The sequence below is a fragment of the Schistocerca serialis genome, chromosome 7 (genome assembly GCF_023864345.2).
Source record: "Schistocerca serialis cubense isolate TAMUIC-IGC-003099 chromosome 7, iqSchSeri2.2, whole genome shotgun sequence".
In the NCBI taxonomy this organism is placed as follows: Eukaryota; Metazoa; Arthropoda; class Insecta; order Orthoptera; family Acrididae; genus Schistocerca; species Schistocerca serialis.
In genome coordinates this window covers 33176167-33202492 of record NC_064644.1, presented here as the reverse complement: position 1 = coordinate 33202492, position 26326 = coordinate 33176167, and the positions used below count along the sequence as shown (strand labels likewise).

The window sequence follows — 26326 nt, the reverse complement described above, 5'->3', positions numbered from 1 at the left end:
AGCACCAAATTTTAAAAGGTTCTGTGCTCCTTTTTTCTTTAGTTTTTTACCACATTTCACCTCTATACAACACTATCCTCGTAACAAATCCGTCCTGAGAATCCTCCGACATGAATTTATATTCGTTCCAACATATTTCTTCTGTGTAAGGAAGCTTTTATCGCTTTAGCCTTATGCCTCTCTATATTCTTTGCTTTCGCCTTCATAAGCATAAGCATAAGAAGCTTTGCCAGATCGTTCGATCTTTACACTCCGCGGACTAGTCTAGTCAAGGTCTCATCACCGTGAAAGTGCTAATATTTTACTGCCCTAAGGGGAACATCCTTTCCAACTTCTTTGGAGAAAACTTTGGTATGAAAAAAGGATCAAGAAAAGGTAGTTTGCTTTCTAGTAAACGTCAGTTCTGTACGGGTATCCCACGAAGTTATGCGATTTGGTGTTTATGCTCAGCAATTGCTTCGTACCTATTGTAAAGCTAGGGACTATGAGTCTTGTTCTCGGTTAGTAATAAAAACCAGAACAAAAGTAATTCCACGAACATGATTGCATAAAATGCTAACTATGTCTAGGCTCACGACCGACGAAATGTGTTTGAGACGCCTGATGTTAGTTTTTTAATGTTTTACGCACTCCATGGTGTCTGATGAGATTAACTTCCAGAACAGCTTGTAACTATTAGTCTCTTTCGTAAAACGGAATTTGCGTTTTGGTGAAAAACTCTCACCCCACAGATTAGCTTCATTAGCTATATGAGAGGAAACAATAATTATTCAAAAGATTATCAACAGGTTGGGAACATGCGTGATCCATTATACCGGTCTTCCGTACGTAGCCTGGTAGCGAGGGGATATGCAATCGAATGAGGACATAGGATGTGTTACAAGGAAGGCGAATGGCCAATTACAGTGTACTGCGAGAAATGTGGCTTACCTATAAAGGAATTCGTACACGTAATATTTGTGTCGAGTCCATCTGACTCGGAGGACAAGAAATGTTCACTTGGATTCGATAGAATAGACTTAATTAATGGGAAATAATAAGTCTTCATGGCACGTCTTAAGTACAACATAAGAAAGAATTTCTTCAGAAAGAAAATTTCTTTTCATATAAGAATAAACAGCACTGAAAAGGAAATCTCTTCTCGAGTATAGAAATAACAACTAATCTGTATGGAGAACGAAACTGTCACTTCTGGGACAAATAGCCGCTCGGGATTAGCCGAGCGGTCTTAGGCGCTGCAGTCATGGACTGTGCGGCTGGTCCCGGCGGAGGTTCGAGTCCTCCATCGGGCATGGGTGTGTGTGTTTGTCCTTAGGATAATTTAGGTTAAGTAGTGTGTAAGTTTAGGGACTGATGACCTTAGCAGTTAAGTCCCACAAAATTTCACACACATTTGAACATCGGACAAATAGTAAACATCAATCGAAACTTCCTGGCAGATTAAAACTGTGTGCGGGATCGAGACTAGAACTCGGGACCAGTTCAGTAAACATCAATATTGACTGAAGACTAAAAGCCTTTAGCAAAATAAAAACCACTGGAAAACGTAACTAACTAGCAAATACACACTGGACTATGCTAACAAGAGTCTAGATAATATTTTGGTAATCCGTTTATATCTCTTTCCCACTGACATTACTTTCGTTTTGGAGATGCTGATCTTCATACCATAGTCCTTACATTTCAGAGATAGATCAGAAATGTAAGGACTATGGTATGAAGATTAGCATCTCCAAAACGAAAGTAATGTCAGTGGGAAAGAGATATAAACGGATTGAGTGCCAAATAGGAGGAACAAAGTTAGAACAGGTGGACAGTTTCAAGTACTTAGGATGCATATTCTCACAGGATGGCAACATAGTGAAAGAACTGGAAGCGAGGTGTAGCAAAGCTAATGCAGTGAGTGCTCAGCTACGATCTACTCTCTTCTGCAAGAAGAAAGTCAGTACCAAGACTAAGTTATCTGTGCACCGTTCAATCTTTCGACCAACTTTGTTGTATGGGAGCGAAAGCTGGGTGGATTCAGGTTGCCTTATCAACAAGGTTGAGGTTACGGATATGAAAGTAGCTAGGATGATTGCAGGTAATAGTAGATGGGAACAATGGCAGGAGGGTGTCCACAATGAGGAAATCAAAGAAAAACTGGGAGTGAACTCTATAGATGTAGCAGTCAGGGCGAACAGGCTTAGATGGTGGGGTCATGTTACACGCATGGGAGAAGCAAGGTTTCCCAAGAGACTCATGGGTTCAGCAGTAGAGGGTAGGAGGAGTGGGGTCAGACCAAGGAGAAGGTACCTGGATTCGGTTAAGAATGATTTTGAAGTAATAGGCTTAACATTAGAAGAGGCACCAATGTTAGCACGGAATAGGGGATCATGGAGGAATTTTATAAAGGGGACTATGCTCCAGACTGAACGCTGAAAGGCATAATCAGTCTTAAATGGTGATGATGATGATGATGATGAGGTTGTGAATCAGTACAAGTTAAAATCCCAAAAGGACGGCCCTGTATCAAAGTTCCAGTGTGTCGAAATACTGCAAAGTCCAGCGTAGCACTAATGAAACAAAGACCTGAACTCTCACAGTTCCATTAGCTGATTATTGGTTCGGAAAGTGGCGTCGTCGTTGCGGGAGCTCGAAAGTGAGTTTCCGATTAATGGAATGCCACTGCGTTCAGTGGCTCGCCCACGAAGCCCACTCCGAGTGACCTGTTTTTCGTTGCTCTAGCGGCAACACTAATTCAGCCCAGGTACCCGATACTGTAGGCAGTATTTTCTGTTAGGTGGCCCGCGGAGGAGTATACATCTGTGGGTCAAGGACCTCTGTCGGCGCCGTTTGGTGGCCGACCGGATCGCGGCTGAATTGCCTCTGCCAGCGGAAAGGCTAGCCCCTACACGTTATGTGACTTGCTTCCCACACTTGCACTTTTGGTTGCTGGTTGTGTAGGCACAAGGCACAAGGCAAGGATCGTGGCTGAATTGCCTCTGCCAGCGGAAAGGCTAGCCCCTACACGTTATGTGACTTGCTTCCCACACCTGCACTTTTGGTTGCTGGTTGTGTAGGCACAAGGCACAAGGCAAGGATCGTGGCTGAATTGCCTCTGCCAGCGGAAAGGCTAGCCCCTACACGTTATGTGACTTGCTTCCCACACTTGCACTTTTGGTTGCTGGTTGTGTAGGCACAAGGCACAAGGCAAGGATCGTGGCTGAATTGCCTCTGCCAGCGGAAAGGCTAGCTCCTACACGTTATGTGACTTGCTTCCCACACTTGCACTTTTGGTTGCTGGTTGTGTAGGCACGAGGCCTACTCAAAACAGTTTGCATGACCCGTTACTATTGAGTGCCAGAGTTTGGGGTCCCAAACCGTCACATTAAAAGATCAAAGACATGTTAGTGGGCGATTCAAACAATAGCAGAGTGTTACGGAAATGCTCAGAGCCCACTGAGGAAGTACAGAGAACCAACATTTGCAAAAGACAAGTCGCCAAACTAATAATAACAGGAAGAAGGAGAATGTTTTGTATAGCATGTACATTCACAGATGAAGCAGATTTGCTACCGCAAACTACAGGCTATATACAGGACAGGATTTTACAAATATCTGTCCTACTAACAGATCATTCAACCAAACACTATGCAAAACATGACAAGATGTGCATAATTAAAAATTTATTCCACATGCCATTCATTAAATTGTGATGAAAGTTCATACAAGGGAAACATATTATCCATGCTGGCAACAAATAAGCCTGAAGTTTCCCATTCCATCAACACACTGAAGCAGCTATTCCACCACTGACTACTTGCAATCTAAAAGTAGTTTTTTCTTTGCATTTAAATTACCGGAGCGTCACTGTTATTCCTGTGAATGTGCTACAAGGTCGTGTTACGAACTTAACCGCTGTCCCCTAGTTCACTCTATGTCTCCAGACATGCTAAATTGATAAGAACTCAATACGCTGGGGAATCAGTCCCACCAGCGTCTTAGAAGCGCGGGATGTACTTCACAGACACGCTGACCTTGGTCTTCCGTTATTTTGATTTTACATGGCCGTCCCGATTCATAGCGCTTCTCAGAATCAGTATTACTTATAAATACGTACTTAAACGATGTGGTGTGTTTCAGATGCACGTCGCTAAGCTTTTAATTGCGTACTGTCGGCTTTCTTTCCCTTTGTTGTAAGCATTTACCTTCATGAGTAAAACTTGTCTTGGTCTTCCTGTACATTCTCACGAACTTCCAGCGACGGCGCTTTCCTTTACACAAGACCATCTCCAACGACAAATCTCACAGTACTACTGTTTCCGTGTGTTAACCGTTAATGACCACGCCAGCCGGGGTGGCCGAGCGGCTCTAGGCGCTACAGTCTGAAATCGCGTGACCGCTACGGTCGCAGGTTCGAATCCTGCCTCGGGCATGGATGTGTGTGATGTCCTTAGGTTAGTTAGGTTTAAGTAGTTCTAAGTTCTAGGGGACTGATGACCTCAGAAGTTAAGTCCCATAGTGCTCAGAGCCATTTGAACCGTTAATGCCCACAGGCCATCACTCGCTGAGTACGTCACATTGCCATCCACGTATTTTGGAGTCTTCTCTCTGGAACGATTTGACGTAGAATGACTATAAATTTAATCGTACGGAAGGCAGATGTCGTACGAAGATCCATCGGAAAAACCCGATGAAAAGCAAATTCATCCAGGAAGCCCCCTTTGGAAATACTCTTTCTACCAATTGTTCGGTCCTTTCCGTCGAACATATACCATAAGCAACTTTTATTTAAGAAAACAGCTACAAAAGACTGAAAAAGGTTTGTATTTCGCAAGAATTATATACAGAAGGCTGAAATTACTATTGAAGGAAACCGAAAGATAAAAGAAACTAAATACGTCGAAGAATCAAATATTCTTAAAACAACACAACTCATGAAATACCATACGCGGTGGCTCCGTGAAAATGTTACAAATTTTCAAGAACGATCGAGAAGGGTAACTGTATCGATTTGTGGTAGGGGAGTTACATCCGACACTGGAACTCTGCAACATCTTTGTTTTTCATATTTTGGGAGCAGGAAGTATTGACCAAAACATGAGAAATACAGTAAACATGGGCTCTTAACTGCTTACCTTAGAGCTGTAAGCATTTGTTCAGTAGAGCTGTTGTAGCAAATCTGAAGATGTGATCGTAGGTATGAAAGCATTCAGTTCAGATCTCATGGTTACTGGACTTCTCTTGTTTTGGTTCATATCACCACCTGTCAAAATATGGAAAGCAAAGAGCTGGCAGTAGGAGAGGTCCAGTGTCATAGTCTGTATCAGAACGATTTTCGCTTACAGTTTTCGGGCCGGTGCAGCACCACACTTGTTGAAATCGGGCAAATGGGTTAATTTATTTTTTTCAAACTTAGTGAATGTTACACGTACGGCTTATGCACTGCAATAACTTGTAGAGACAATTAGACATCAGAAGCATATACACTAATATCAGCAACGAAGAAGCTTTTCTTGAAACTTCCTTATACTGCCAACGCTACAAACATCAGGTACCAGATGTAACTCTGCCTCCGGAGCCAGTGATAAGAAGTTGGGCTGCACGTACTGAAGCAGTGATTTTCTGCCGGAACCACTTTGATGCCGTGAAATCAGCGAAGGATTGCTTTTCTTATGATTCTGTAGTGTCTGCGAGCGAATCCATGTCAGTATTCAACAGTTCCAAAGTGCTCAGTACAGTTTGGTTTATCGCAAGTCAGTTCAGCTTATTTCCCGGCAGTGTCAAGAAACTAGAGACATCAAGTATGCCTCTCGAAGAGGCTATGGGAACAGTGGAAGACGCAATTTGAAACGTCATTGTTGTACCAGGTGAACTGGATGGTGTAGTTTCCAGTAAACAGCAGTCAGCCGGCCGGGGTGGCCGAGTGGTTCTAGGCGCTTCAGTCTGGAACCGAGCGACCGCTACGGTCGCAGGTTCGAGTCCTGCCACGAGCATGGATGTATGTGCTGTCCTCAGGTTAGTTAGATTTAACTAGTTCTAAGTTCTAGGGGACTGATGACATTGGAAGTTAAGTCCCATAGTGCTCAGAGCGATTTGAACCATTTTGAAAACAACAGTCTGTGCTTAATAACAACCCTGGGTACTCAAATCTTGTTATTTTGTCTCGTTTATTGAACTGTGGAGTTGTAGAATCCAGTGAGAATATTATTCTTGGCACAATCCATTTGTATAAATCTGCACCGTTGACTTCTTGCGAATCTGAGTGATTTTTCTCTATTTATAAAAACATGTTGTCTTAAATAAGACCGTGAATGGCAACAGAACATTAGGAAAAGTGTATTATCATTAATTTGTGCGTCGTGTTCTGGCGAGATTTCAGTGCTCGAATAGGACAAACTTGTACTTCAGTACATTGCAGCAGAAATGAACTTATTTAGAATTAACATAGATATTTGACTGGCCTACCTGTGAACTTAAAATTTCTTGCTAATAAATAAAATTTTAGATATTACGTATCACTGCTTCATTACAGATTTATTTACATATTTCTCAAATTTTGATTACCTATTTACGTATATAATTGTTAAATTGATGATAAAATCCGGTCTCTAGGGAAGAGTAAGAATCTCTTGCCACGTTTCGGAACGCAGGCGTATCGCGCTGGGAGTACGCCAGTGGTGTGGCGAACTACGAGTAGGCCGTGAGTGTGAATCCTACTCGGCGATTCTGAACGCCAGGCGCTCACCCGCCTGAGTGCCACTAAAGCTTTGCTGCCGCAGTGCCACTACACAGTAAACTATTTATATCGGGAAACAAATGACAATTATAAGTCTGCTGACAAGTTAAGAATAGTTCGGAAGTCATACGGAGTGTACTAAAAAATTTTGTTACGCGCCAGTCTCTTCAGTTGGCGGTGGGATGCAGTTCAGGTCTGATCTCTGTGCAGGCCGTGCTCCTCGTTTTCCGCAGTATTGAAGTTATTTCCGTGGAATGGTGTGATTAATAACTGTTCTTAGATGTTTCAGTAAATTACCGGTAACCGCCTCCATGAATTTATTTAAAGTTGATTAGCTACTCGCATTTCCACGTATAGCTACATATGCAGACTGTATCCCCGAAAGAATCCAGTAGCACAAAAAAAAAAAAAAAAAAAAATAACAACTGCTTCGACGTACTACATCAGCGAGAGAACGGCACAGAACAGGTAGGGAAGAGTTCAGAGTATCGATTCACTCAATTTATCCAGGAAGGGTTCCGCTTAACTTTTGCAGTCTCGAGTGGAAAGAAAGACCGGTAGAGCTATGCGTCGCGTCAGCCTCTTCCTACCGACTCGTCGCTGGACTTAGAAACTCTTGTGGTGGTTTACTGCCATGGAGGATTCTTGAAGTTCCAACCGGGTAACTGATTCCAGAAGCCTATTAGTTTCAAGTAGGGCATAAAGTACACTGAAACCAGCAAGGTACGCAGCATTAGTGCAGAACTTTGTTGTAATTTAACACATCGAGAGTAACTCACTGTAGTATAAGATACATCCGATTAGTGAACGACACGATACACAGAAATTTTACTACGTGATTTGTATACAAGGTGGTCAGAAACAGTCTGACAAGGCTGTAAAGATGTTGCAGGTTAGGTTGTTTTGAGGAATAACTGTTAAGGAAAAATGGTAAAACGTACGCCGCTGCCTTGTGAATTAGCATTGACGTTAGCCAATCAGGTGCCGCGCACAAATTCAAGTGACCCGCCAGATAAAGTATTGACAGTTGTCCTCACAGCGTAGATGATAGCGACCGAGACCGCTCAGCCTTTGGCTCGGGTTCGAGCCTTACTGCCGTCCCTTGTCCAATTTTTGTATCGCTCTCTTGTTTCGTCTTAGGAAATCGAAATGAGTACGCGTTGGCACCACCGTCTCTGGCGCGACACTTGAATTCGCGCGCGGTACGGGCTGGTTGGCTAACTTCAATGCTCAATTAACTCGGCAACGGCGAGACGTATCGAATGTTCATAAAATTATTTCTCAGAACAACTTACACTGCAGCACCTTTACAAGCTCCTCACCCTACTTCTCAGCAGCATGTATACAGGTTGTAATTTACAACCTTAACATAAGGAGTGTAATGGGTATGAGTGCAGTTCTTTCTATTGGTGACTGAGGTTGGCGTACGGAACATTACATCAGTATCTAAATTATTTGCACACTAATAATTACAGCTATTACAAGTCGTATGTTTTTAGGTTGGATAGTAATTTCAGAAACACGTGGCAAAAGCAAGCCTTTAATGGTTATTTTCACCTTGGCAGCCCGTCAAAACGTTCAGTGCGGTTAGTCTATACCGACAGGCGTAGTCTACTTAGTGCTGCAGCTACGACCATGCGGAAAACATCAGGTTTTCTGATATATTTATTTCTGAACATAGTCACCCTGGCAACGAACGTATTTCTCCCGACGAGAGAGCTGTTTCTTGATACCATAATTGTAGAATGGTTGAATTTGATGACGGAGCCATAACATTACGTCTCCCTGCACCTCTTCATCACTGTGAGCTTGAAGTCTTTGAAGGTGTCTTTTTAAGTTTTGGAAACATTCCGAGCTCTGTCACACACGTCGATGCTACTACCACCGATTCCTTCATTTCCAGCATGAACAACCCAACGCCGCATATTGCTGATGTCGATACAATCATTCCATGGATTTCAATTGGAGGTACGTTTTCTGCGGTTAGAAACAGGATTACAGTTCGCTTTTCTCGCGCACCGACACAGTTACGTTACACACCGCCACGTTACACTCTGCAATTCGGTGCCCTCTAGCGCCAGAGGGTTGAACTTGCGTCAGCAAAGCGAGAAAGTCGATCGAGTAAAATGCATGACGTGTAATGCGTCAGCCGGTATTGAGAACAAAAAACTTGGAGGAATCAGTTTTAGCACGCCTTCGCGTATCTGGTGACGTCTTGATTTTCATCTTATGTTAATTATTGTTTAATGTATTTTCAGGCGAAACAGCAAACACTTTCATACAGTAGCGGATCTTAGAATTCATGAAATAAACATGTACTACGTATAAAATAAAACAGTGTGTTTCGTATATACTAGTTATGAATTGTGGTTGTTCTATCACGATTGCAGCATAATGAAGTAATAACTCCAATCTAATTAAAATAAACATATAAAATTAATTGTTAAAATACTCATCATGTAACATCTGGTACCGGAAGACACTATATTTTACGAACATAATTACGAAAGACGTATTTACGCCTTTGTGCTCTGCGTCGGGCCACGCTTTATTGATTTTGTACAGATTATTATTCATTGTAAGACGCATAGAATATCATTTTTTGATACCTGGTTGTTTACGTTGTTTTTTCGTTACATAAGAAACGGCTGCTGGGACAATATGGGTTCACAATCTTTAGTAGCGGATCCATTACCAGTTGGAGTGTGAGGCAGCAGAAGTGCTCTTGCATTCAGTTCGGTTTGTTTAAATAAATGAAGGTTTTAAAAATTAGATGATTGAAGACTTTTCATTAAGTAAAATCGCTGCAACGAAACAGGGATATTGAAGAATCCAACACGGAATCTCAGAAGTTCTGCGGCAATGTCAAACAGCCTTCGGGACACCCGATTCAACGAGATGAGTATCAGAGTACGTTAGTTACGTTACCATACTCCAGAACTCAGCTTAACATTTTGTAGGAACCTCGATATTAGAACGTGCATACTGCACATAATTAATATTTTTGAGGTGAAGTTTTGGCTAAATCCTCGTCTATAATATGAGCAGGAACGTTACACTATGCCTTGATAAACTTATTGTTGGGTGCCCCTTCTCTAGACGTTTCCTCCGATTGTGCACAGTTCTTTTTGAACGGCAACGTTTGACCACAAATATCGCACTGTTACTTTCGTCTCTTGCAGAAAACAAATCCTCACTATAGTGCGTTGAAAATTAGTTGCGACTTTTGACGTTTGGCTCAAAGAGGGACACATGACGCCGTTGCCCAGGTAACACCAATGGTGAGCCAGCTTTTCCTGCGACTCCGCCAGCAGTTCGGTTGGTAAAGCGCCCCTATTGTCGGACCAAGGATAAACAGTACCATGTCGTGCCTCTCATTAGATGCACTTACGTACATTAGCTCTCGCTGTAAAGTGATCTTTGCTGGTGCTGAAGTGTTCTGCAGTAATCGCGCATTGAACTAGTGTTTCGTGTTGGCGTCGTATTAATAGAAACAGTGCAGCACGTCTGAACACGAGATTCGCAGTAGAAGTGGTCGTTCAAGAACACGTTCACTGGGTGTGAAGATACTGTCGTGCTGCATAACATCCGTCAGAATTCGACGACAGTAATGGACAATGCGCCATACCACTCCGATGTCATGGATAAAGCTTCAATAGTGCATGGAGGAAAGCGAATATTTTGCTCTGGGTATAAGAAATGTTGCGTTGGATAAAGGTGAACATAATTTGTGTTAAGCGGAGGTAATGGAACTTTTGTAGAAACCAAAAACTCCACGCTGCCAGGTCGACGAACTGGTTGACGCTGAAGGGCATAGTTTAATCAGGCTTGCTCCTTATCATGCTCATTTAAATACGACTGAGAATGAGCGTAGGTGGAAAGTAATGTGGCTGAGGAGACATGTATTCATTAAGGATTATGTCAAGTTTTAGTAATATGTAACTTCTCTTGTGCTATGTCTAAACACAGCAGAGTTTACAAATATTCATCTCACTACCATTCTAATAAAGTTGAAATTGTGACAGAATCCTAAAACAGTGTGTTAGTAAACCAACAATTGAGGACAAGACAGGTCAGTAGTTACGAGAAAACCCATTCTCAGTATTAAAATAAGCTTGTAACTTCTTCACTTACATTGTTGCAAACCCCACAACAAATCTAGTTTGAACAGCTATTGATGGTCCTTAAATGTTACATTATTTCATCTAAAAAACTGTAGTTGCTTGAGTATCGCGCTACATATGGAAATTTCACATATCACTTATATGGCACTTTGCGTGGTATAATTTGCCAAAAACTTGTTTCGGTATCTCAGACCATTTATGAGATATGATCGATTTATTAATATTTAACTGAAATGGAAATGAGCGTTTGGCGTCATTGGCCGGAAGGCCCCTTGCGGGGCAGGTCCGGCCGCCTTGGTGCAGGTCGTATTACAGTCGACGCCAGTCGACCTGCGTGCCAGATGGGGGTGAAATTACGATGAAGACAACACACCACCCAGTCCCTGAACGGAGAAAATCTCCGACACAGTCGGGACTTGAACCAGGGCCCGTAGGACGGCAATCCGTCACGCTGACCACTTTTTTTTTTGTTTTCTCCTAACAAAAGAAATAAAACAAAATCATAGCCATCCCTACGTGGCACTCCCACTTGTCTCCCTGCCAAACAAAAATGAACTCTTACCTCTTCAGGCGTTGCCTTCCTAACTATACGTAACCACCCCCATCTAAAATGTGAAGAAACTACACTATACGGGACAAACGTGTGTGCATCAACCCACAAAAACACGAGGGAAGGAAGGGAAGAAGGGTATTTCTAGTAGGGTGCGGAAAGTATTTTTTAATTTTTTATTGTTTTTTAATTTTAATTTTTTAATTTTTTATTTTTTTTATTTATATAGATACCAATGTGCGAACAGTCATAGTTACTCAAGCCTGGAAAACTAAGAGAGAATGAAGACACCATCGAAGATAGTAAACGTAAATAACATGAAAATAAAGCTACCACTTCGTAGTTAGGCTTCCCAGAGACTGCGCCCACTGATAAAATTGTTCAATATATGATCGTTTGCAGTTCGTTCTGACCTCATATGCCACTGCCTGGAACATTCCAGCTACACGGCGGGCTGTGAAAGGCACTCCATAGGTAGTTTGCGAAGCACTGTCGATGACCACTCAGCTATCGGGTCGGACAATATTTGATTCTGGCTTTTTCACTGGCACGCGCGTTCCACTTTTCTCGACATTGGAGACAGATAGCGATATCCTTCCAAGTGTAAAGAATAATTCAATATGTTATCTAAATTGCATACTCAGCTACATATGATCTATCACGCACCAAACGCAAATTCATGGCTTCCCATATTTTTGACTACCAACTCTAAGAATCCCGCGCAGTAGTTTCCCTACTATCGGAATATCACATTACCTATGACCATTAACGAAATGATAGGCAATTCATCATGAAGCTGACGAATAAAGGTGTAAGATGTGCGAGAAACAGAGATTATTTAAAATCGTTTGAGAAAGACTGCAGACAGGCCGGCTTGCCCGGTTTGCTGCTCAGGCAGTCAAGCGAGTCTGACAGGTTCCGCATTCAGCACACGCTGTCAACTGCGCTACCCACCATTCGCTGCGTACTGAACTGTCAAAAGACGCAACTAATTTTAAACGTACTATAGATTTCCGTATTTTTTTCCTTTTTATCAACCATTCGCAACCTCACGCAAAACTGAAAATAGTATTTATTTGTATCACTTTCCTACATTATTTTAATTTAGCAAGATATACAATGGCCGGCCGTTGTGGCCGAGCGGTTCTAGGCGCTTCAGTCTGGGACCGCGCTGCTGCTACTGTCGTAGGTTCGAATCCTGCCTCGGACATGGATGTGTGTGATGTCCTTAGGTTAGTTAGGTTTAAGTAGTTCTATGTCTTGGGGACTGATGACCTCAGATGTTAAGTTCCATAGTGTTCAGAGCCAAGATATACAATGACAGGATTGTAGTGAGGGAAGCGCAAAAGGCTTGGAGCAGTGAATGTGTCACGGCTTCCGCGATGGGACGGTGGCACTGCTTGTGCGTTGTGAGGACTCAACACTCGTCTATCCAGCCGAGTTAACTGTTGCCAGAGGAACGAAAATGTAAGTGCCGCCAGTAGCTCCCAGCGGGGGCGGAGTTGCTGAGTCGATGCTGCAGCCCGGAACGGCTACAATGCAAAGTCCGGAACGAAAGAATACCTCGCAGGCGCTCGAATAGCACTGTGTCCGCTTGGAGCACTATGTGCGCAACAGGGTGCTAGAGACTGACCTTTATAGTGGTAATACGTGAAAGGATATGATTTGTTTAAATTACTCAAATTTTAAAAGCAAAAACAAAAAAATACATTGTAATAAGAAAATGAACAATTTTCTTAATTATTCTCCAAAAACCAAATGAAACTTGAAATGTTGCTTCTGTTTTGGTGAAGACTGCCCTATTAAGAGTTCAACAGTCAGCGAGGGACATATTATTCGCTAAATAGTATCAGTAACAGTTTTATTTTAGTAGTTGGTTAAATATCGCCCACCTCTCTTACTAATACCCGTTTGCTGCCAAACGGTTGCGTACCAACAAGTGCAGGTCTCGAGTAACTTCGACACTGACTTGCGACATTAGGTAACGTTTTCGGGCAGCGATCCCATTCTCAAACTGTTCCTCAAGATACCCTGTAGAATCCATCAAAATCTGATGTAATCGTTTACTTACACGCTATGTAACATTTCACTTTTCATGACGGGGTTAGAATGTGACTAGGTGTGGACGAGTACTTTGCATACCAGAGGAAAGCGACCACTGGACACGGATGATTTATTATGACGTTGTACTGGTACATTCCTAGATGTTAAGTTTGTTTATCTGTTATTAATGTACATTCGGTTTTTCGTTGTAATATGACATTTCGTTGGAGGCTACAGGAAAATGACACAAATGTACCGAAACTAGTCCAGCTACATGTGTTAACGCAAATACGGTACATTTAAGGCTGTCATATGAAAATGTCTATCCCAGTAAGGAATTACTTGGCTGAAGCCAACAGTACTTTCAAGTAATAACCACTCTGGTAAAGTGAACACAGGCTGAACCAGAACTACACCGACAACATTTTGTAACGTAATAAGGGATATTTTCACAGTGTTTTGGCACATGAGACCGTACAATTTTGGTAAACATTTTTGGAATACAGTGATCAATTAATTGTTATATTTCGATTAAAGTTCAGTCTTGATCACGTTATGTTTGTTTTAATGAGTAACCGGTTTCGGTTTTTTCTATAAAACCATCATCAGACCCATTGGCTCCCTTCGGTTGGTAGGTGGAGCTCTCCTTGCTGCTGTGCAGTTATATGAGAATGTCTATCCCATTATTCGCTAAATAGTATCAGTAACAGTTTTATTTTAGTAGTTGGTTAAATATCACCCACCTCTCTTACTAATACCCGTTTGCTGCCAAACGGCAGCAAGGAGAGCTCCACCTACCAACCCAAGGGAGCCAATGGGTCTGATGATGGTTTTATAGAAAAAATCGAAACCGGTTACTCATTAAAACAAACATAACGTGATCAAGACTGAACTTTAATCTAAATATAACATGAGACCGTAGCCTGCAGAAGCTCATTACCGAGTAATACAATAAGTATGATTTATTCAGTTTATTAACACAATGACCTTTGTTTGAGAAAAAAACTAAAGACGAAGTATAAATGTTGCTACTATAACAGAAACAAAAAAGAAATTAAAAGAAACGAAAAATTTGAACCAATAATCAATGAAGCATAGACGAGTAAAGCAGAGAGAAGGGGCTCGGTTTGCAGTAGGCATGTTAATGTATCAAAAGTTGAAGAAGAAACTAGGATGTTGTTCCTACATAAATAACAGTACAATTTGAACTTGAATGAGGACAAACGAGAGTTACGGCGACGTTGCTACTGAAGAAGGGGAAAGAGGCGAAACAAAACGGTTTTACAAACTACTACAACTTGTAAAAATGAACAACTGATTATCAGTGGAGATTTAAATGTTCGAGTAGGCAAAATACCTATTCCAAATGTTGCGCAGAATTTCGGAGAAGCAGCAATAAATGGAAATGCAGAAGAACTTAGTTAATTTATTATTTTCACCAGCTGAAATTAACAAGTTACTACTTTTGCGAGAAAGATATTCATAAATTCATATGGAATAGTCAGAGTTATAGATCATTGCCCGATTATTTAATAGTCAATTACAAGTTAAGTTCCATGAAACAGGACGTTCCAGTAGGCGGCGGCAGTGATACATATTCGGACCACTATCTCGTAATTACAAAAATAAGAATGATACCAAAATGGAAAAAACCACAATACAAAAGAGAAAATGAAGAATTGTGTATCTCCTACAAGAAGAAAGTTTAATAACTCTTTATAAAATACATTTACAAAGTACCTAGCTGGAACACCCACTGATGAAGGTGCAAATGTAGAACAGGAAGTCTTAATAGAAGCAATCTATAAAACTGCAAAAGAAGTTTTAGCAAAGAAGAGGAAGATGAGAAATAAAAAGGGTTTGAGAATGTAGGACGACGAAGTAAAACACGCAATTGAAGAAAACTGGAAAGAATACAAATTATTCACTTTATCTAATCCAGGTACATTGTAATTTTTTACAGATCTTAACACTGTATGTAATTCTCGTAATTTTACAGAATGAACTTCTGGATTTTAATTTCCATGGGAGCTGTCTGTTTCTGCTTCAATGACTCCCTCATTACACCACAACGGTTTATAACGTTTTTATATATTCTTATTCAGTTATTACGTTTAATCTTCAGTATTTTCTTCTCAATTATTTACGTGTTTAATTAGTTTATATGCAGTTAGCTGCCTCCCATGTACATCATGCTCTAAACACTTATGAAGTTATTCCATTGTTTCTTCGTGAGCCATTCTGATTGCTTTTTTTCAGCAATCGTTCTTTTCTCTTTATATACTTCGTAGGATATAAGAAGAAAAACATGGTGCAAGCAGGGTGTAATCTATTTATTACCTGAAACTTCCTGGTAGATTGAAACTGTGTGCCGGACCGAGACTCGAACTCAGGACCTTTGCCTTTCGCGGGCAAGTGCTCTACCAACTGAGCTACCCAAGCACGACTCACGCCCCGTCCACACAGCTTTACATCTGCCAGTGCCTCGTCTCCTACCTTCGAAACTTTACAGAAGCTCTCCTGCGAACCTGGAAACATCCCCTAGGCTGTGGCTAAGCCATGTCTTCGCAATATCCTTTCATTCAGGAGTGCTAGTTCTCCAGGTTCGCAGGAGGAGTTTGGAAGGTAGGAGACGAGGTACTGGCAGATGTACAGCTGTGAGGACGGGGCGTGAGTCGTGCTTGGGTAACTCAGTTGGTAGAGCACTTGCCCGCGAAAGGCAAAGGTCGTGAGCTCGAGTCTCGGCCCGGCACACAGTTTTAATCTGCCAGGAAGTTTCATATCAGCGCCCACTCCGCTGCAGAGTGAAAATGTCATTATTTATTATCTGTGATACTAGATAATTGTGACCAGAGGTCATTTTCAAGCACTTATCATAAGCCTCAAGCTTCACTTCATATTTGACTAAATGTGTGCCGTTACATGTGTACTGGCTATTTGGTCAAACATGTTGTGAAATTTGAGGCTTATGACAAGTGCATCAACATGACTGACTGTCGAAATCAGCTACTAGCACAGAAAATAAATAGATTACTGCCTGTTTAGACCATAACTCCGTTCTTAAAACATACTGAGGCTGTTAACCAATACAAGAACAAGATTCTTTGGCTGTATCTGTTTCCGTAAACTACAGAGTCACCAGCAAACAGTCGCAGATTTCTGCTCATTCCGTCCGTTAAATCGGTTATGTGTATTACCAAAAGGCTAGAAACATCCTGTTTCAGTTGCAGATTCCCTAAGCAAAAAAAAAAAAAAAAAAAAAAAAAAAAAAAAAAAAAAAAAAAAAGAGAAAGAGAGAAAAGAGATTGATTTTCAGTATTTCTTGTTACTGTGGAATGAATTTAAGAATTTAAAATGCTGTCGTAATATACTAATTGAAAGGTATAATAGCTTTACGCAGTTAGTCTTATTAAGGGGGGTAGGACGTCAAACGGGCCGACATGGAACAGGAGATGCACCACAGGACATTTTAATTTCCACTGTCTATAATTTTACAAGTAAATTCATAAAACTTTGTCAGTATGACCAGGAAGGATTCAAAATTCAGACTCGTAGCAGCGGAAGTTGAAAAACGTAACAAAATAATTTTTTTACGTGTGTAATTTCAACATTTTTTCACTTACTATACTGGCTGCATTTGTTGCTATAGGTACACTTTTCTTCATAAGTAAGAGAGACTGTTCGATGAATTTTGCACAGCATACAAACCATACTTACAGGTGTCTGAAACTCTAGAATCTATTTAATATATGAAAAAATGAAAGAGCTCTTACGTTTCAAACATTATGTTTAGAAAAAAATCAAATTTTGTAGTTAATTATCTCAACTTTTACCACAGTTTTCAATAGATTTTGAACTTTCTTGAGTTTCATACACCTGTAAGTATGGTTTGTATGTTGTCCAAAATACATCGAAGAATCTCTCTTACTTGTGAAGAAAAATGTACCTATAGCAACAAATGCAGCCAACAGTAAGTGAAAAAAATGATGAAATTTCACATGTAAAAAAAATTTATTTTGTTATGTTTTTACACTTCCACTGCTATGAGTGTGAATCCTGAATCCTTCCTGGTCATGCTGACAAAGTTTTATGAATTTGTTTGTAAAAGTATAGACAGCAGAAAATGAAATGTCCTGTGGTGCCTCTCCCTCTCCAAGTCGGCCCGTTTGACGTCCTACCCCACTTAAAGTGAGAAACTGTGTAGGTACGGCGTACGACACAAATACGGAAACACCAGAAAAAGCAATACATTTGCAAGCTTAGTACAGTGTACCGTTGGGATCTGAAAAAACTTCCAGTCCTCTCGGAATGGAAAAATATACATCCTGTATGATTTCAAAAGCAATCGTGTACCGCTCTTGCTGCAAAATAGCGGCAAGTTCAGGTAACGGTGACGGAGATTGTCAGCGATCACCCACATTTCCCTCCATTGGGGCAAGACGAGACAGTTCATCCTGGTGCTCACAAGTCCTGGACGACACGGGCTGTGTACCCAGGGGTCCCGCCGTCTTGGAGCACTGCGTCACTATTAGAGAACAGAAACTGTACAATGGCATACACCTGATCAACCAAAATGATGACACAATATTTGGCTGAAATTTGACCTTGCAGAATAACCGTGGGACCACGATACGGCTGCCCAACTCATCACTGAATGCCCGCAATGTTTCGCTCTTGGGACATAAATTCGGCACGATGTTGGAAACAGTGTGACGAAATGGCTTTCTCCCGTTGCCCCTCAGTCCTGGTTCTGTGGCTCCGACACGATATTTTGCTGTTACGTCACTGATAGGTGGTTTTGAAATTTGAGATCACCCTGCAAATTCAAGCTAATCAAGGTTCCTTCGCGTTGATTTGGTGCTCATAGGGTTCACGAGTGAGATATTCGGTTTGTCAATGGCTTCTGCAGCTGTAGTCCTCTTATTTTTCGTCTCAATACTCTTCAGTGATGGTCCGCCACGATTAATAAATAGACACTTTTGTTCGCATTGTGACTTAGCGGATGATGTTTTTTCGCTTTCCCTGTATGCGTTATGAATCTTTTATACGGTGCCTCTTGAAGCACAAACACTTCGGCTCCCTTGGCATAGGAAGAGCACATCAAACGAGCACCAGCAATTTGAGAAAGCTGAGGCTCACTTAACTCCGACGTATTGCACTCACAGCTGCACAGAATCTGAGCACGACTGACACCTGCAACATATTCACGACATAGCCTTGCTAACTTTCGCGGACAAATACAACAGCGTCAGCTGCATTTACGTTCAACCATACATTTTTCGCTGTGTTCCCATGCTTTTGTCCGACCCCTGTGTCTCGATGCAGCCTAACGCATGGCCCACAAATTAAGTATATTTTTTTTCCAGCCACTATCTGAGAATGACAGCACTTCGCTACTTAGAACAAACTGTATACATAACTTCAAACTTTTTCGGAAGCTTTTTTCACTGACACTCTTCAAAATGTAAGCAAAGCAAGAATATTTATTGCTTATGCATTTTCTCTGTTCGCGGAGTCCGAATTTCTATATCAGGCGAAAAAAAAAAAAAACTCCTCCCGAACAGGCCATGAGGTCCCAACGGTACCGACCGGCCGCCATGCTATCCTCAGTCCATAGGCGTCAGCGGATGCGGATAAAGAGGCGCATGTGGTCAGCACACCGCTCTCCCGGCCGTATGTCAGTTTCCTAGACCGGAGCCGCTACTTCTCAGTCAAGTATCTCCTCAGTTTGCCTCACAAGGGCTGAGTGCATCCCGCTTGCCAACAGCGCTCGGCAGACCGGATGGTCACCCATCCAAGTGTTAGCCCAGTCCGACAGCGCTTAACTTCGAAGATCTGACGAGAAGCAGTATTACCACTGCGGCAAGACCGTTGGCATCAGGCGAAAAATGTTTTAATTTATTACTTCTGTACTAGGAACTCAATTTGAAAAAAAAATAAAAAAAAATTGCAGACAGTATACTAGCGAATGTAGCTGCAAAATTATGTCACTGTAGGAGACATAGTTCAGGAGATACGACGTCACAAACACTGAGATGTGTGAGAAACTAGCTTTTCTTAAAACGAAGCGCAGATTACGCAGACTATAGTCATCTAGTGAAGAATCCGAAGCTAGTGTAATTAGGATTTGCGTCTTCATCCGTGAAAGTTTTACATGCTTAATGCGAAAAATTGAATAGAATAGCTCATTTGTGGTGTTATCAGACGTTTGAAGTTGTTATACACACAGAGATCGATTCTTTAAAGCATCAAGGGTGAGGGGATTAAAGGTGTGTACATAGAACAAGAGCAGTCCGTCCCATTTCCCTGGGACACTCCTGACGACAACGTACTGGGTTCTATTACTTGAAAAGTTTTCGAGTCACTGACGTACCAGGGAATTTACTTAGTATGCCCGGAAACCTCGTTAAGGATCTACAGTTTGCCACTGCGTCAAACGCTTTCCAGAAATCTAGGAATATGGAATTTGTTTGTAACGTTTATCCACGGCTCGCAGTAGAACAAACCCAGCTGAGATTCGAATGAGTGACCATTTCAACCTGTATAGTCTTATGCAAAGGCAAAATTATCTCTCCCCGTGGAGGTAGCGAGTAAAAGATGGAGGGCACCTTGTGGCTGTGGTAAACAGAATGCCTGCCCTGCGATGGCTGGTGGATGAGCGCAGCGCGGGGTGAGCCACAAGTGCGCCGGCGGCCTGGCACTCACCGACAGGTGCTGGCTGCTAGGTGCTGGGGGCTGGGTGCCTGGTGCTGGTTGCCTGGAGATGGTTGCTAGGTGCTGGAGAGGCGGCGGCTGCGCTCACAATGAGCAGGAGGCGGCGCGGCGCCGCCCTCTAGTACTGTAGGCAGCGCTCGGGAGTAAAGCTGCGGTTTCCGCGGCCGCCGTCCTATCCAATCTGCGCGGCCCACATCCCACAGCTGCGTCCGGCCGATAGCGCCGTAAACAGCCTGGAGCTGGAGTCCAGGTGTCGAGGAAAGCGGCGCGCCACGGCGGGCAGCCGATATCGCAGCCGTAACTGGGCCCCGGAGTAGATACCTGTCGCCAGAGGTACGCCTCCCATCCAGCACTGTTCACCACAACACAAATTAAGATTAAGATTGTGAGGAAGAACTTGCTCCCCTCGGAGCAGCACTGAAATGTTCCAAATGATTGGAAAAAAGCGCTGACAATTTCTGCTTTCAAAGATGGCCGTCGGACAGATGAACATGACTATAGATCTATATTGTTGTGTTGGCTGAAGAGCCAACACCGTGTTACTAGAGGAGGCCGAAATTCACGCGTTTTAGCTGACGCAGGCTGGCGTGAGGAGGGAAGGACTATACTGGCGTGAGGTCTGGAACATGACAAGGAATTAGAATTCAGAAAGCGGACGTAATTAGTTTGATACTTAACTTTAATCCATTAATGATGAACGTCGCTCTTGACGGTACATGATTCACAATATTATCTGTTCAGAAGACATATAGTAACTGAATATGGCGCCTTGCTAGGTCGTAGCAAATGACGTAGCTGAAGGCTATGCTAAACTGTCGTCTCGGCAAATGAGAGCGTATGCAGACAGTGAACCATCAGCAAAGTCGGCTGTACAACTGGGGCGAGTGCTACGGAGTCTCTCTAGACTAGACCTGCCGTGTGGCGGCGCTCGGTCTGCAATTCACTGATAGTGGCGACACGCGGGTCCGACGTATACTAACGGACCGCGGCCGATTTAAAGGCTACCACCTGGCAAGTGTGGTGTCTGGCGGTGACACCACATAAATCTTGATGCTATCGAGAGCCAACCACGCCAAAACGTTTTATGCAATGTGTCCATACATATTTTAAAAATCGATGTCCGTATACACCGGTTAGTTAGTTAGTTGGTTGCGTGTTCCCTTGATCAATCGCACGGCACGGTAGCCGTATGTGGAACGTGTCAAGTGCACAAGAAATGCACATATGAAACAAAATTATATATATATATATATATATATATATATATATATATATATATATAATTTACCCCATTCCCTTAAATGGCACAAAATACATTTACTATATTTATAGATTTATTTATTCCTTTCAAGAATTCATCTATGATATAGAAGGAGTTGTCAAGGAGATATGATTTCAATTTATTTTTGAAGCTATTACTGCTATGTGCGAAACGCCTTATTTCATCTGGTAATTTATCGAAAATTTTTATAGCAGCATATTTTACCACTTTCTGTGCCAAAGATGGATTGTGCAAAGGGTTGTGTAAGTCTTTCTTTTTTCTGGTATTATAGTCATGAATATCACTGTTGTTTTTAAACTGGTCCATGTCCTTGAGAACAAATGTCATTAGTGAGTAGATTTATTGTAAGGCCGTTGTAAGAATTCCCAATCTTTTAAAAAGATGCCTACAAGATGTGCGACTATGAACCCCACACATTATTCTAACCACTTGGTTTTGAGGAGTGAATACTTTTTGTCTAAATGTTGAGTTACCCCAAAATATTCCGTATGACATCAGAGTGTGAAAGTATGCAAAGTATGTTAGCTTACTAATTTCTATATCCTCAAAATTGGCAATTATTCCGATCGCAAAAGTTGCTGAACCTAGTCTCTTTAGGAGATCCAAAATATGAATTTTCCAGTTAAGATTCTCATCTATGTGTACACCCAAAAACTTAGTATGCTCTACCGTGTCTACTGACTTCTGTTGATGTGTTATGTTTATTGAAGGAACTGTACTTTTTGCAGCAGAAAATTGTAGGTACTGTGTTTTTTCAAAGTTTACAGCAAGCCCATTTGCAGAAAACCAATTAATGACTTGTCCAAAGACCTTATTTGTACCATTTTCAATTGGAATTTCATTTACTGGATTAATAATGATGCTTGTATCATCAGCAAACAGAGTCAGTTCAGCTTCCTGTTTCAGATAGGAAGGGAGGTCGTTCACATATATCAAGAAAAGAAGGGGACCCATGACTGAACCCCGTGATACCCCTAATGCAATTTCAACCCAGTTAAATGAAGTGGCAAACTTATTTAAATCACTTGACCCATATAAGGAAACTTTTTGCTTCCTGTTCTGTAGGTATGACTTAAAGCATTCATATGCTATTCCCAAAGGCTCAATCTAGATATTGTAGGGGTCAGTGAAGTGAAGTGGAAGGAAGACAAGGATTTCTGGTCAGATGAGTATCGGGTAATATCAACAGCAGCATAAAATGGTATAACGGGTGTAGGTTTCGTTATGAATAGGAAGGTAGGGCAGAGGGTGTGTTACTGTGAACAGTTCAGTGACCGGGTTGTTCTAATCGGAATCGACAGCAGACCAATACCGACAATGATAGTTCAGGTATACATGCCGACGTCGCAAGCTGAAGATGAACAGATAGGGAAAGTGTATGAGGATATTGAAAGGGTAATGCAGTATGTAAAGGGGGACAAAAATCTAATAGTCACGGGCGACTGGAATGCAGTTGTAGGGGAAGGAGTAGAAGAAAAGGTTACAGGAGAATATGGGCCTGGGACAAGGAATGAAAGAGGAGAAAGACTAATTGAGTTCTGTAACAAGTTTCAGCTAGTAATAGCGAATACCCTGTTCACGAATTACAAGAGGAGGAGGTATACTTGGAAAAGGCCGGGAGATACGGGAAGATTTCAATTAGATTATATCATGGTCAGGCAGAGATTCCGAAATCAGATACTGGATTGTAAGGCGTACCCAGGAGCAGATATAGACTCAGATCACAATATAGTAGTGATGAAGAGTAGGCTGAAGTTCAAGACATTAGTCAGGAAGAATCAATACGCAAAGAAATGGGATACGGAAGTACTAAGGTTTGAAGTTCTCTAACGCTATACATACAGCAATAAGGAATAGCGCAGTAGGCAGTACAGTTAAAGAGGAATGGACATCTCTAAAAAGGGCCATCACAGAAGTTGGGAAGGAAAACATAGGTACAAAGAAGGTAGTTGCGAAGAAACCATGGGTAACAGAAGAAATACTTCAGTTGATTGATGAAAGGAGGATGTGCAAACATGTTCCGGGAAAATCAGGAATACAGAAATACAAGTTGCTGAGGAATGAAATAAATAGAGAGTGCAGGGAAGCTAAGACGAAATGGCTGCAGGAAAAATGTGAAGACATCGAAAAACATACGATTATCGGAAGGATAGACTCAGCATACAGGAAAGTCAAAACAACCTTTGCTGACATTAAAAGAAACGGTGGTAACATTAAGAGTGCAACGGGAAATCCACTGTTAAATGCAGAGGAGAGAGCAGATAGGTGGAAAGAATACATTGAAAGTCTCTATGAGGGTGAAGATTTGTCTGATGTGGTAGAAGAAGAAACAGGAGTCGATTTAGAAGAGATAAGGGATCCAGTATTAGAATCGGAATTTAAAAGAGCTTTGGAGGACTTACGGTCAAATAAGGCAGAAGGGATAGATAACATTTCATCAGAATTTCTAAAATCATTGGGGGAAGTGGCAACAAAACGACTATTCATGTTGGTGTGTAGAATATATGAGTCTGGCGATATACCATCTGACTTTCGGAAAAGCATCATCCACACAATTCCGAAGACGGCAAGAGCTGACAAGTGCGAGAATTATCGCACAATCAGCTTAACAGCTCATGCATCGAAGCTGCTTACAAGAATAATATACAGAAGAATGGAAAAGAAAATTGAGAATGCGCTAGGTGACGATCAGTTTGGCTTTAGGGAAAGTAAAGGGACGAGAGAGGCAATTCTGACGTTACGGCTAATAATGGAAGCAAGGCTAAAGAAAAATCAAGACACTTTCATAGGATTTGTCGACCTGGAAAAAGCGTTCTACAATATAAAATGGTGCAAGCTGTTCGAGATTCTGAAAAAAGTTGGGGTAAGCTATAGGGAGAGACGGGTCATATACAATATGTACAACAACCAAGAGGGAATAATAAGAGTGGACGATCAAGAACGAAGTGCTCGTATTAAGAAGGGTGTAAGACAAGGCTGTAGCCTTTCACCCCTCCTCTTCAATCTGTACATCGAGGAAGCAATGATGGAAATAAAAGAAAGGTTCAGGAGTGGAATTAAAATACAAGGTGAAAGGATATCAATGATACGATTCGCTGATGACATTGCTATCCTGAGTGAAAGTGAAGAAGAATTAAATGATCTGCTGAACGGAATGAACAGTCTAATGAGTACACAGTATGGTTTGAGAGTAAATCGGAGAAAGACGAAGGTAATGAGAAGTAGTAGAAATGAGAACAGCCAGAAACTTAACATCAGGATTAATGGTCCCGAAGTCAATGAAGTTAAGGAATTCTGCTACCTAGGCAGTAAAATAACCAATGACGGACGGAGCAAGGAGGACATCAAAAGCAGACTCGCTATGGCAAAAAAGGCATTTCTGGCAAAGAGAAGTCTACTAATATCAAATACCGGCCTTAATTTGAGGAAGAAATTTCTGAGGACGTACGTCTGGAGTACAGCATTGTATGGTAGTGAAACATGGATTGTGGGAAAACCGGAACAGAAGAGAATCGAAGCATTTGAGTTGTGGTGCTATAGACGAATGTTGAAAATTAGGTGGACTGATAAGGTAAGGAATGAGGAGGTTCTACACAGAATTGGAGAGGAAAGGAATATGTTAAAAACACTGATAAGGAGAAGGGCAGGATGATAGGACATCTGCTAAGACATGTGGGAATGACTTCCATGGTACTAGAGGGAGCTTTAGAGGGCAAAAACTGTAGAGGAAGACAGAGATTGGAATACGTCAAGCAAATAATTGAGGACGTAGGGTGCAAGTGCTACTCTGAGATGAAGAGGTTAGCACAGGAAAGGAATTCGTGGCGGGCCGCATCAAACCAGTCAGTAGACTGATGACAAAAAAAAAAAAAATTGCTATTCCATTTATACCATAGAATTGCAATTTCTGTAACATAATGTCATGGTTCACACAATCAAATGCTTTGGACAAGTCACAGAAAATTCCTATTGGTGACTTTTTACTATTTAAAGACTGCTTATGTGCACAGTGAAACTATATATTGCTGTGTCCGTGGAACAGCATTTTTGAAATCTGAACTCTGATTTACTAAGTATCCCATTACTGTTGAGATGGCTAACCACTCTTGAGTACATTACTTTCTCGAAGATTTTTGAGAATGCTGTAAGCAAGGAAATTGGCCGACAATTATTGACATCTGCGGTGTCCCCCTTTTTGTAGAGAGGCCAGACAATGGCATATTTTAATCTGTCTGGGAAATACCTTGAGTTAGTGATGCATTACATATGTGACTCAGAACATAAACTGTAATTGCTCCACATTGTTTAAATATCTTATTAGAGATGTCATCTACTGCAACAGGACATTTATTTTTCAGAGATTTAATAATTTTACTTATTTCATAAGAGGCTGTTAGGAGAAACTTAATCTAAATTTTTTCAAAACCGACTCTTCCATGTACTGCCTAGCTTTTTCTATTGAACTGTCCTCACCAATTGTTTCCTCTACACTTAAGAAATGATTGTTAAATACATTAGCTACTTGTGCACTGTTGGTTAGGATGGTCTCGCTCTCTTTAACAGTAATACTACCTACCCCAGTGGTTATTTTTCCTGTCTCCCTTCTAACAACATTCCATATTGATTTGATTTTATTGCCGGAGTTGTTAATTTCTTCTCTAACATATATATTTCTTGATTTCCTAACAACTTTTCTCAGTATGCTACAATAATTTTTATACTGTAAAACTACTTCTGGATCTTTACTAGTTCCTGCTGTCTCATACAGTTTTCTTTTTCTTTCTGAAGACGCTTTAATACCTGCAGTAATCCAAGGTTTCTTTGAAAAGTGTGTGGTGTTACACTTGGTAATTTTCTTTGGGAAACAATGTTCAAAGAGGGATATAAATTTA

At 41.5% G+C, this 26326-nt stretch overlaps 1 protein-coding gene across 1 annotated transcript in view; it reads right to left on the bottom strand.

The window, feature by feature from the left end:
- The window catches only part of LOC126412369 (hemocyte protein-glutamine gamma-glutamyltransferase-like), a 389080-nt gene extending 368784 nt beyond the window's left edge, over positions 1-20296 (bottom strand). The window contains exon 1 of the mRNA XM_050081937.1: positions 20144-20296. The gene's annotated coding sequence lies outside the window, so the exon portion shown is untranslated. The remainder of the gene's footprint in view (positions 1-20143) is intronic.
- Positions 20297-26326: the final 6030 nt, after the last annotated feature.